Here is an 11,267-nt window from a genome sequence, read left to right as displayed (position 1 = left end):
TCACTAACCCGTATGGGTAGCTGAGAGGCCAAGCCCCTGGGACCTAGACTGTCAACCAATCACTAACCCGTATGGGTAGCTGAGAGGCCAAGCCCCTGGGACCTAGACTGTCAACCAATCACTAACCCGTATGGGTAGCTGAGAGGCCAAGCCCCTGGGACCTAGACTGTCAACCAATCACTAACCCGTATGGGTAGCTGAGAGGCCAAGCCCCTGGGACCTAGACTGTCAACCAATCACTAACCCGTATGGGTAGCTGAGAGGCCAAGCCCCTGGGACCTAGACTGTCAACCAATCACTAACCCGTATGGGTAGCTGAGAGGCCAAGCCCCTGGGACCTAGACTGTCAACCAATCACTAACCCGTATGGGTAGCTGAGAGGCCAAGCCCCTGGGACCTAGACTGTCAACCAATCACTAACCCGTATGGGTAGCTGAGAGGCCAAGCCCCTGGGACCTAGACTGTCAACCAATCACTAACCCGTATGGGTAGCTGAGAGGCCAAGCCCCTGGGACCTAGACTGTCAACCAATCACTAACCCGTATGGGTAGCTGAGAGGCCAAGCCCCTGGGACCTAGACTGTCAACCAATCACTAACCCGTATGGGTAGCTGAGAGGCCAAGCCCCTGGGACCTAGACTGTCAACCAATCACTAACCCGTATGGGTAGCTGAGAGGCCAAGCCCCTGGGACCTAGACTGTCAACCAATCACTAACCCGTATGGGTAGCTGAGAGGCCAAGCCCCTGGGACCTAGACTGTCAACCAATCACTAACCCGTATGGGTAGCTGAGAGGCCAAGCCCCTGGGACCTAGACTGTCAACCAATCACTAACCCGTATGGGTAGCTGAGAGGCCAAGCCCCTGGGACCTAGACTGTCAACCAATCACTAACCCGTATGGGTAGCTGAGAGGCCAAGCCCCTGGGACCTAGACTGTCAACCAATCACTAACCCGTATGGGTAGCTGAGAGGCCAAGCCCCTGGGACCTAGACTGTCAACCAATCACTAACCCGTATGGGTAGCTGAGAGGCCAAGCCCCTGGGACCTAGACTGTCAACCAATCACTAACCCGTATGGGTAGCTGAGAGGCCAAGCCCCTGGGACCTAGACTGTCAACCAATCACTAACCCGTATGGGTAGCTGAGAGGCCAAGCCCCTGGGACCTAGACTGTCAACCAATCACTAACCCGTATGGGTAGCTGAGAGGCCAAGCCCCTGGGACCTAGACTGTCAACCAATCACTAACCCGTATGGGTAGCTGAGAGGCCAAGCCCCTGGGACCTAGACTGTCAACCAATCACTAACCCGTATGGGTAGCTGAGAGGCCAAGCCCCTGGGACCTAGACTGTCAACCAATCACTAACCCGTATGGGTAGCTGAGAGGCCAAGCCCCTGGGACCTAGACTGTCAACCAATCACTAACCCGTATGGGTAGCTGAGAGGCCAAGCCCCTGGGACCTAGACTGTCAACCAATCACTAACCCGTATGGGTAGCTGAGAGGCCAAGCCCCTGGGACCTAGACTGTCAACCAATCACTAACCCGTATGGGTAGCTGAGAGGCCAAGCCCCTGGGACCTAGACTGTCAACCAATCACTAACCCGTATGGGTAGCTGAGAGGCCAAGCCCCTGGGACCTAGACTGTCAACCAATCACTAACCCGTATGGGTAGCTGAGAGGCCAAGCCCCTGGGACCTAGACTGTCAACCAATCACTAACCCGTATGGGTAGCTGAGAGGCCAAGCCCCTGGGACCTAGACTGTCAACCAATCACTAACCCGTATGGGTAGCTGAGAGGCCAAGCCCCTGGGACCTAGACTGTCAACCAATCACTAACCCGTATGGGTAGCTGAGAGGCCAAGCCCCTGGGACCTAGACTGTCAACCAATCACTAACCCGTATGGGTAGCTGAGAGGCCAAGCCCCTGGGACCTAGACTGTCAACCAATCACTAACCCGTATGGGTAGCTGAGAGGCCAAGCCCCTGGGACCTAGACTGTCAACCAATCACTAACCCGTATGGGTAGCTGAGAGGCCAAGCCCCTGGGACCTAGACTGTCAACCAATCACTAACCCGTATGGGTAGCTGAGAGGCCAAGCCCCTGGGACCTAGACTGTCAACCAATCACTAACCCGTATGGGTAGCTGAGAGGCCAAGCCCCTGGGACCTAGACTGTCAACCAATCACTAACCCGTATGGGTAGCTGAGAGGCCAAGCCCCTGGGACCTAGACTGTCAACCAATCACTAACCCGTATGGGTAGCTGAGAGGCCAAGCCCCTGGGACCTAGACTGTCAACCAATCACTAACCCGTATGGGTAGCTGAGAGGCCAAGCCCCTGGGACCTAGACTGTCACATAATGCTGCTTCCACATGTTTCTTCTCTGTGGTGAAATGCTGGATGTTTTATCAGGCTGAAATATTAGATCTGTATCTCTAAGTGTTCCTCATACTAAGAGATGACATGGGTTGTGTTGGTAAGAGAGGTATCAATCACTGAGCTGTTGACAGTCTAATATTGCTATATATTAACGCAATATGTCTGGTCCTTGCTTTACAAGATATCAATGAGGTACAATACAGATACAGTAGTCGCGATACATCTTCACAGTAAGTCATTGAAACTCTGAGAGGTGGGGAAAGAAAGGGTGTCATGGTCGATGTGTGAGAGGAAATGCTGTTCATTGACTGAAAACGAGAGAGAGAATCGGGGTTGAGGAGGACAAAAAAAGGGACAGAAAGAAGGAGAGATGGCTCATTTTGTAGAACGGTTTGTACCCTGGCGAGATGTGTTTGTGTTATGTGGAGAGAGATGTGTTATGTGTGTGTGGAGAGAGATGTGTTATGTGTTGTGTGTGTGTGGAGAGAGATGTGTTATGTGTGTGTGGAGAGAGATGTGTTATGTGTTGTGTGTGTGTGGAGAGAGATGTGTTATGTGAAGAGGGGTCTGTTATGGGGAGAGAGGTGTGTTATGGGGAGAGAGCTGTGTTATGGGGAGAGAGGTGTGTGGTGTGTTATGGGGAGAGAGGTGTGTGGTGTGTTATGGGGAGAGAGGTGTGTGGTGTGTTATGGGGAGAGAGGTGTGTGGTGTGTTATGGGGAGAGAGGTGTGTTATGGGGAGAGAGGTGTGTGGTGTGTTATGTGGAGAGAGGTGTGTGGTGTGTTATGGGGAGAGAGGTGTGTGGTGTGTTATGTGGAGAGAGGTGTGTGGTGTGTTATGGGGAGAGAGTGGTGTGGTGTGTTATGTGGAGAGAGGTGTGTGGTGTGTTATGGGGAGAGAGGTGTGTGGTGTGTTATGTGGAGAGAGGTGTGTGGTGTGTTATGGGGAGAGAGTGGTGTGGTGTGTTATGGGGAGAGAGGTGTGTGGTGTGTTATGGGGAGAGAGGTGTGTGGTGTGTTATGTGTGGAGAGAGGTGTGTGGTGTGTTATGGGGAGAGAGGTGTGTGGTGTGTTATGGGGAGAGAGGTGTGTGGTGTGTTATGGGGAGAGAGGTGTGTGGTGTGTTATGGGGAGAGAGGTGTGTGGTGTGTTATGTGGAGAGAGGTGTGTGGTGTGTTATGGGGAGAGAGGTGTGTGGTGTGTTATGGGGAGAGAGGTGTGTGGTGTGTTATGGGGAGAGAGGTGTGTGGTGTGTTATGGGGAGAGAGGTGTGTGGTGTGTTATGGGGAGAGAGGTGTGTGGTGTGTTATGGGGAGAGAGGGTGTGGTGTGTTATGGGGAGAGAGGTGTGGTGTGTTATGGGGAGAGAGGTGTGGTGTGTTATGGGGAGAGAGAAGTGTGTGGTGTGTTATGGGGAGAGAGGTGTGTGGTGTGTTATGGGGAGAGAGGTGTGTGGTGTGTTATGGGGAGAGAGGTGTGTGGTGTGTTATGGGGAGAGAGGTGTGTGGTGTGTTATGGGGAGAGAGGTGTGTGGTGTGTTATGTGGAGAGAGGTGTGTGGTGTGTTATGGGGAGAGAGGTGTGTGGTGTGTTATGGGGAGAGAGGTGTGTGGTGTGTTATGTGGAGAGAGGTGTGTGGTGTGTTATGGGGAGAGAGGTGTGTGGTGTGTTATGGGGAGAGAGGTGTGTGGTGTGTTATGGGGAGAGAGGTGTGTAGTGTGTTATGTGGAGAGAGGTGTGTGGTGTGTTATGGGGAGAGAGGTGTGTGGTGTGTTATGTGGAGAGAGGTGTGTGGTGTGTTATGGGGAGAGAGATGTGTGGTGTGTTATGTGGAGAGAGATGTGTGGTGTGTTATGGGGAGAGAGGTGTGTTATGGGGAGAGAGGTGTGTTATGGGGAGAGAGGTGTGTTATGGGGAGAGAGGTGTGTTATGGGGAGAGAGGTGTGTTATGGGGAGAGAGGTGTGTGGTGTGTTATGTGGAGAGAGGTGTGTGGTGTGTTATGGGGAGAGAGGTGTGTGGTGTGTTATGGGGAGAGAGGTGTGTGGTGTGTTATGGGGAGAGAGGTGTGTGGTGTGTTATGGGGAGAGAGGTGGTGTGGTGTGTTATGGGGAGAGAGGTGTGTTATGGGGAGAGAGGTGTGTTATGGGGAGAGAGGTGTGTGGTGTGTTATGGGGAGAGAGGTGTGTGGTGTGTTATGTGGAGAGAGGTGTGAGTGTTTATGGGGAGAGAGGTGTGGTTATGTGGAGAGAGGTGTGTGGTGTGTTATGGGGAGAGAGTGTGAGTGTGTTATGTGGAGAGAGGTGTGTGGTGTTTATGGGGAGAGAGGTGTGTGGTGTGTTATGGGGAGAGAGGTGTGTGGTGTGTTATGGGGAGAGAGGTGTGTGGTGTGTTATGGGGAGAGAGGTGTGTTATGGGGAGAGAGGTGTGTTATGTGGAGAGAGGTGTGTGGTGTGTTATGGGGAGAGAGGTGTGTGGTGTGTTATGGGGAGAGAGGTGTGTTATGGGGAGAGAGGTGTGTTATGGGGAGAGAGGTGTGTTATGGGGAGAGAGGTGTGTTAGTGGAGTGAGGTGTGTTATGGGGAGAGAGGTGTGTGGTGTGTTATGTGGAGAGAGGTGTGTAGTGTGTTATGGGGAGAGAGGTGTGTGGTGTGTTATGGGGAGAGAGGTGTGTGGTGTGTTATGGGGAGAGAGGTGTGTGGTGTGTTATGGGGAGAGAGGTGTGTGGTGTGTGATTTGGAGAGAGGTGTGTTATGGGGAGAGAGATGTGTTATGGGGAGAGAGGTGTGTTATGGGGAGAGAGATGTGTTATGGGGAGAGAGGTGTGTGGTGTGTTATGGGGAGAGAGGTGTGTGGTGTGTTATGGGGAGAGAGGTGTGTGGTGTGTTATGGGGAGAGAGGTGTGTGGTGTGTTATGGGGAGAGATGTGTGTTATGGGGAGAGAGATGTGTCATGTGGAGAGTGGTGTGTTATGGGGAGAGAGGTGTGTTATGTGGAGAGAGGTGTGGTATGTGGAGAGAGGTGTGTTATGGGGAGAGAGGTGTGTTATGGGGAGAGAGGTTAAGGTGTGTGGTGTGTTATGTGGAGAGAGGTGTGTGGTGTGTTATGGGGAGAGAGGTGTGTGGTGTGTTATGGGGAGAGAGGTGTGTGGTGTGTTATGTGGAGAGAGGTGTGTTATGGGGAGAGAGGTGTGTTATGGGGAGAGAGAGTGTGTTATGGGGAGAGAGGTGTGTGGTGTGTTATGGGGAGAGAGGTGTGTTATGGGGAGAGAGATGTGTTATGGGGAGAGAGGTGTGTTATGGGGAGAGAGATGTGTGGTGTGTTATGGGGAGAGAGGTGTGTTATGGGGAGAGAGGTGTGTTATGGGGAGAGAGGTGTGTTATGGGGAGAGAGGTGTGTTATGGGGAGAGAGGTGTGTTATGGGGAGAGAGGTGTGTTATGGGGAGAGAGGTGTGTTATGGGGAGAGAGGTGTGTTATGTGGAGAGAGGTGTGTTATGTGGAGAGAGAAGTGTTATGTGGAGAGAGGTGTGTGGTGTGTTATGTGGAGAGAGGTGTGTTATGGGGAGAGAGGTGTGTTATGGGGAGAGAGGTGTGTTATGGGGAGAGAGGTGTGTTATGGGGAGAGAGGTTTGTTATGGGGAGAGAGGTGTGTTATGGGGAGAGAGGTGTGTTATGGGGAGAGAGGTGTGTTATGGGGAGAGAGGTGTGTTATGGGGAGAGAGGTGTGTTATGGGGAGAGAGGTGTGTTATGGGGAGAGAGGTGTGTTATGGGGAGAGAGGTGTGTTATGGGGAGAGAGGTGTGTTATGTGGAGAGAGGTGTGTTATGGGGAGAGAGGTGTGTTATGTGGAGAGAGGTGTGTTATGGGGAGAGAGGTGTGTTATGGGGAGAGAGTGAGAGGAGGGAGTGAGAGGAGGGAGTGGGAGGAGGGAGTGAGAGGAGGGAGTGAGAGGAGGGAGTGGGAGGAGGGAGTGAGAGGTGTGTGTTTGTGTGTGTGTGTGTGTGTGTGTGTGTGTGTGTGTGTGTGTGTGTGTGTGTGTGTGTGTGTGTGTGTGTGTGTGTGTGTGTGTGTTTGGTGGGTGTGTGTGTGTGGGTGTGTCCACTACAGAGTGTGCAGTGTGTTCACGTTGTCACAAACGTCGTCAGGGTGTAAATGACCGGACCAAGGTGCGGCGTGGTCAGCGTACATTTCTTTTTATTTTGAATGTCGCCAACAAAAACAACAAACAACAAAAAACTAACGTGAAGCTGACTAGGGCTATACAGGCCACTAACACAGACAACTACCCACAACTAAGGTGGAAAAACAGGCTGCCTAAGTATGATTCCAAATCAGAGACAACGATAGACAGCTGTCCCTGATTGAGAACCATACCCGGCCAAAACATAGAAACAGAAAACATAGAAATAAAGAAACTAGAATGCCCACCCTAGTCACACCCTGGCCTAACCAAAATAGAGAATAAAAGCCTCTCTATGGCCAGGGTGTGACACACGTGCCAAGCATCTTGTAGAGCATCTGTGTGAATCTGTAACACAAGTCAAGTCAAGTGCTATTTGTCATATTTAAAAATATATATATATCCACCTTTATTTAACCAGGTAGGCTAGTTGACAACAAGTTCTCATTTACAACTGCAACCTGGCCAAGATAAAGCAAAGCAGTTCGACACATACAACAACACAGAGTTACACATGGAGTAAAACAAACATACAGTCAATAATACAGTAGAAAAATAAATATATATACAATGTGAGCAAATGAGGTGAGATAAGGGAGGTAAAGGCAAAAAAAAGGCCATGGTGGCGAAGTAAATACAATATAGCAAGTAAAACACGTGGTGTACACAGTACAATGACATGCAGGTTCAACTCCCAATGCGACAATAATAGGAATACAAGTAAAGGTACATTTTGAATACAAATGAATTGAATAAAATAACGTGTGTGTGTTGTCTCCAGACATACCAAGGCCTTACACCTCCTCTCCCAGCCCGATACCTAGAAACAGACTGAGAAAGAGGACATAACTACACCTTCCTCTGCACTCCCAACAATAACATCTAAACCATTTCTCAGACCTCTGTGTCACCTCAGTTCACAATGCTCTAGCAAGCCGTTGAGACTACTTGATGATACTTGATGGTAGTAGCGAGTCTTTAAAAAAATGATTTTGTTTAAAGGCGTCCCCGAACCATAGCCCTAACCTTAACCACGTGGAATTAATGCGTCAAAAATAGACGTTCATCCCATAATCCGTTTTTTTCCCCGGGGGGGAAACTATGAGATCTTGTTGCTTCTGCAGGAGGCAGTTTCCATGAGTATATAAGGTTTAGAGACACCCTACTCCTCTCCTCCCCCCATCTCAAGACACCTTTACATGTATCAACCCACAGATTTCTCAGAGCCCTGTCACTCACCGCACCCACATCCCAGGGGGCTGTGGAGGGGACAGAAGGGAGGGCGGAGAGGGGAGCAGCCTTCACAGACACCACTCTGCACCCCAGACATAAACACGGCTGACAAATGGGCCTCAGTATCAGGTGTCTCAGTAGAACATTTAGAAGTAACGAGACAATGAGACACAGAAAGCCCCTATCTACCCATAACCCTTTACCATTAAAACCAGAGAAACCCCTATTTACCACTAACCCTTTACCACTGAAACCAGAGAAACCCTTATCTACCCCTAACCCTTTACCATTAAAACCAGAGAAACCCCTATCTACCCCTAACCCTTTACCATTAAAACCAGAGAAACCCCTATCTACCCCTAACCCTTTACCATTAAAACCAGAGAAACCCCTATCTACCCCTAACCCTTTACCATTAAAACCAGAGAAACCCCTATTTACCACTAACCCTTTACCATTAAAACCAGAGAAACCCCTATCTACCCATAACCCTTTACCATTAAAACCAGAGAAACCCCTATTTACCACTAACCCTTTACCATTAAAACCAGAGAAACCCCTATCTACCCATAACCCTTTACCATTAAAACCAGAGAAACCCCTATCTACCCCTAACCCTTTACCATTAAAACCAGAGAAACCCCTATTTACCACTAACCCTTTACCATTAAAACCAGAGAAGCCCCTTATCTACCCCTAACCCTTTACCATTAAAACCAGAGAAACCCTTATCTACAGCTAACCCTTTACCATTAAAACCAGAGAAACCCCTATCTACCCCTAACCCTTTACCATTAAAACCAGAGAAACCCTTATCTACCCCTAACCCTTTACCATTAAAACCAGAGAAACCAATATCTACCCCTAACCCTTTACCAGTAAAACCAGAGAAACCAATATCTACCCCTAACCCTTTACCATTAAAACCAGAGAAACCCCTATCTACCATTACAACCCCAATCTATGAGAAGAGTAAGCGTTGTGTTGTGTGTGTGTGTGTGTGTGTGTGTGTGTGTGTGTGTGTGTGTGTGTGTGTGTGTGTGTGTGTGTGTGTGTGTGTGTGTGTGTGTGTGTGTGTGTGTGTGTGTGTGTGTGTGTGTGTGTGTGTGTGTGTGTGTGTGCTGTGAGGCACTGTGCTGTGAGCTCACTCAACATGTGTATACACACACACACACACACACACACACACACACACACACACACACACACACACACACACACACACACACACACACACACACACACACACACACACACACACACACACACACACACACACACACACACACACACACACACACACACACACACACACACACAAAACATGCATGTGTGTATGTGTGTTTTGTTCTACTATCCTCGTCGGGACCTAACATTGATTTCCATTCAAAATCCTATTTTCATTAAACCTCCCTCTAACCCTTACCCTAACCTTAACCTTAACCCGTAACCCTAACCAAAACCCTAACCTTAACCTTACCCTAACCTTAACCTTAACCTGTAACCCTAACCAAAACCCTAAACCTAACCCTTACCCTAACCTTAACCTTAACCTTAACCCGTAACCCTAACCAAAATCCTAAACCTAAACCTTACCCTAACCCTAACCTTAACCTTAACCTTAACCCGTAACCCTAACCAAAACCCTAAACCTTAACCTAACCCTTACCCTAACCTTAACCTTAACCTGTAACCCTAACCAAAACCCTAAACCTTAACCTTAACCTTAACCTAACCTTAACCTGTAACCCTAACCAAAACCCTAAACCTTAACCTTAACCTTACCCTAACCCTAACCTTAACCTGTAACGCTAAACCTTAACCTAACCCTAACCGCAAACCCCTTACCCGTACTCTAACCCTAACTGTAACCCTAACCCTAAACATCTGAACTTAAAATAGCCTTTGTCCTCATGGGGATGTGGGAAATACATCTTCCTTGTTTTACTATTCTTGTGGGATCTTCAGGGGATTTTAGTTCCCCACAAGGATAGAAGTACCAACAAAACACACACGCATATACAGTCAAAAGTTTGGACACACCTACTCATTCCATAGATTTTCTTTATTTTTACTATTTTCCACATTGTGGAATAGTAGTGAAGACATCAAAACTATGAAATAGCACATATGGAATCATGTAGTAACCAGTTCTTCAAAATAGCCACCATTTGCCTTGATGACAGCTTTGCACACTCTTCACATTCTCTCAACCAGCTTCATGACCTGGAATGCATTTCAATGAACAGGTGTGCCTTGGTAAAAGTTAATTTCTGGAATTGATTTCCTTCTTAATGCGTTTGAGCCAATCCGTTGTGTTGTGACATGGTAGGGGTGGTATACAGAAGATAGCCTTACTTGGTAAAAGACCAAGTCTATATTATGGCAAGAACAGGTCAAATAAGCAAAGAGAAACGACAGTCCATCATTACTTTAAGACATGAAGGTCAATCAATGCAGAAAATTTCAAGAACTTTGAAAGTTTCTTCAAGTGCAGTCGCAAAAACTAACAAGCGTTATGATGAAACTGGCTCTCATGAGGACCGCCACAGGAAAGGAAGACCCAGAGTTACCTCTGCTGCAGAGGATAAGTTCATTAGAGTTACCAGCCTCAGAAATTGCAGCCCAAATAAATGCTTCACAGAGTTCAAGTAACAGACACATCTCAACATCAACTGTTCAGAATAGACTGCATGAATCAGGCCTTCATGGTCAAATTGCTGCAAAGAAACTAAAGGACACAAATAATAATAAGAGACATACTTGGGCCAATAAACACGAGCAATAGACATTAAACCAGTGGAAATCTGTCCTTTGATCTGATGAGTCCAAATTTGAGATTTTTGGTTCCAACCGCCATGTCTTTGTGAGACGCAGAGTAGGTGAACGGATGATCTCTGCATGTGTGGTTCCCACTGTGAAGCATGGAGGAGGAGGTGTGATGTGTGGGGGTGCTTTGCTGGTGACACTGTCAGTGATTTATTTAGAATTCAAGGGACACCAAACCAGCATGGCTACCACAGCATTCTGCAGCTATACGCCATCACATCTGGTTTGTGCTTAGTGGGACTATCATTTGTTTTTCAACATGACAATGACCCAACACACCTCCAGGCTGTGTAAGGGCTATTTGACCAAGAAGGAGAGTGATGAAGTGCTGCATCAGATAACCTGGCCTCCACAATCACCCGATCTCAACCCAATTGAGATGATTTGGGATGAGTTGGACCGAAGAGTGAAGGAAAAGCAGCCAACAAGTGCTCAGCATATGTGGGAACTCCTTCAAGACTGTTGGAAAAGCATTCCAGGTGATGCTGGTTGAGAGAATGCCAAGAGTGTGCCAAGCTGTCATCAAGGAAAAGGGTGGCTACTTTGAAGAATCTAAAATCTAAAATATATTGGTTACTACATGATTCCATATGGTATGTCATAGTTTTGATGTCTTCACTATTATTCTACAATGTAGAACATAGTAAAAT

The sequence above is a fragment of the Salvelinus alpinus genome, chromosome 34, assembly GCF_045679555.1.
Source record: "Salvelinus alpinus chromosome 34, SLU_Salpinus.1, whole genome shotgun sequence".
Lineage (NCBI taxonomy): Eukaryota > Metazoa > Chordata > Actinopteri > Salmoniformes > Salmonidae > Salvelinus > Salvelinus alpinus.
The sequence above is the reverse complement of the archived record's forward strand: the minus strand, read 5'-3'. Positions refer to the sequence as shown.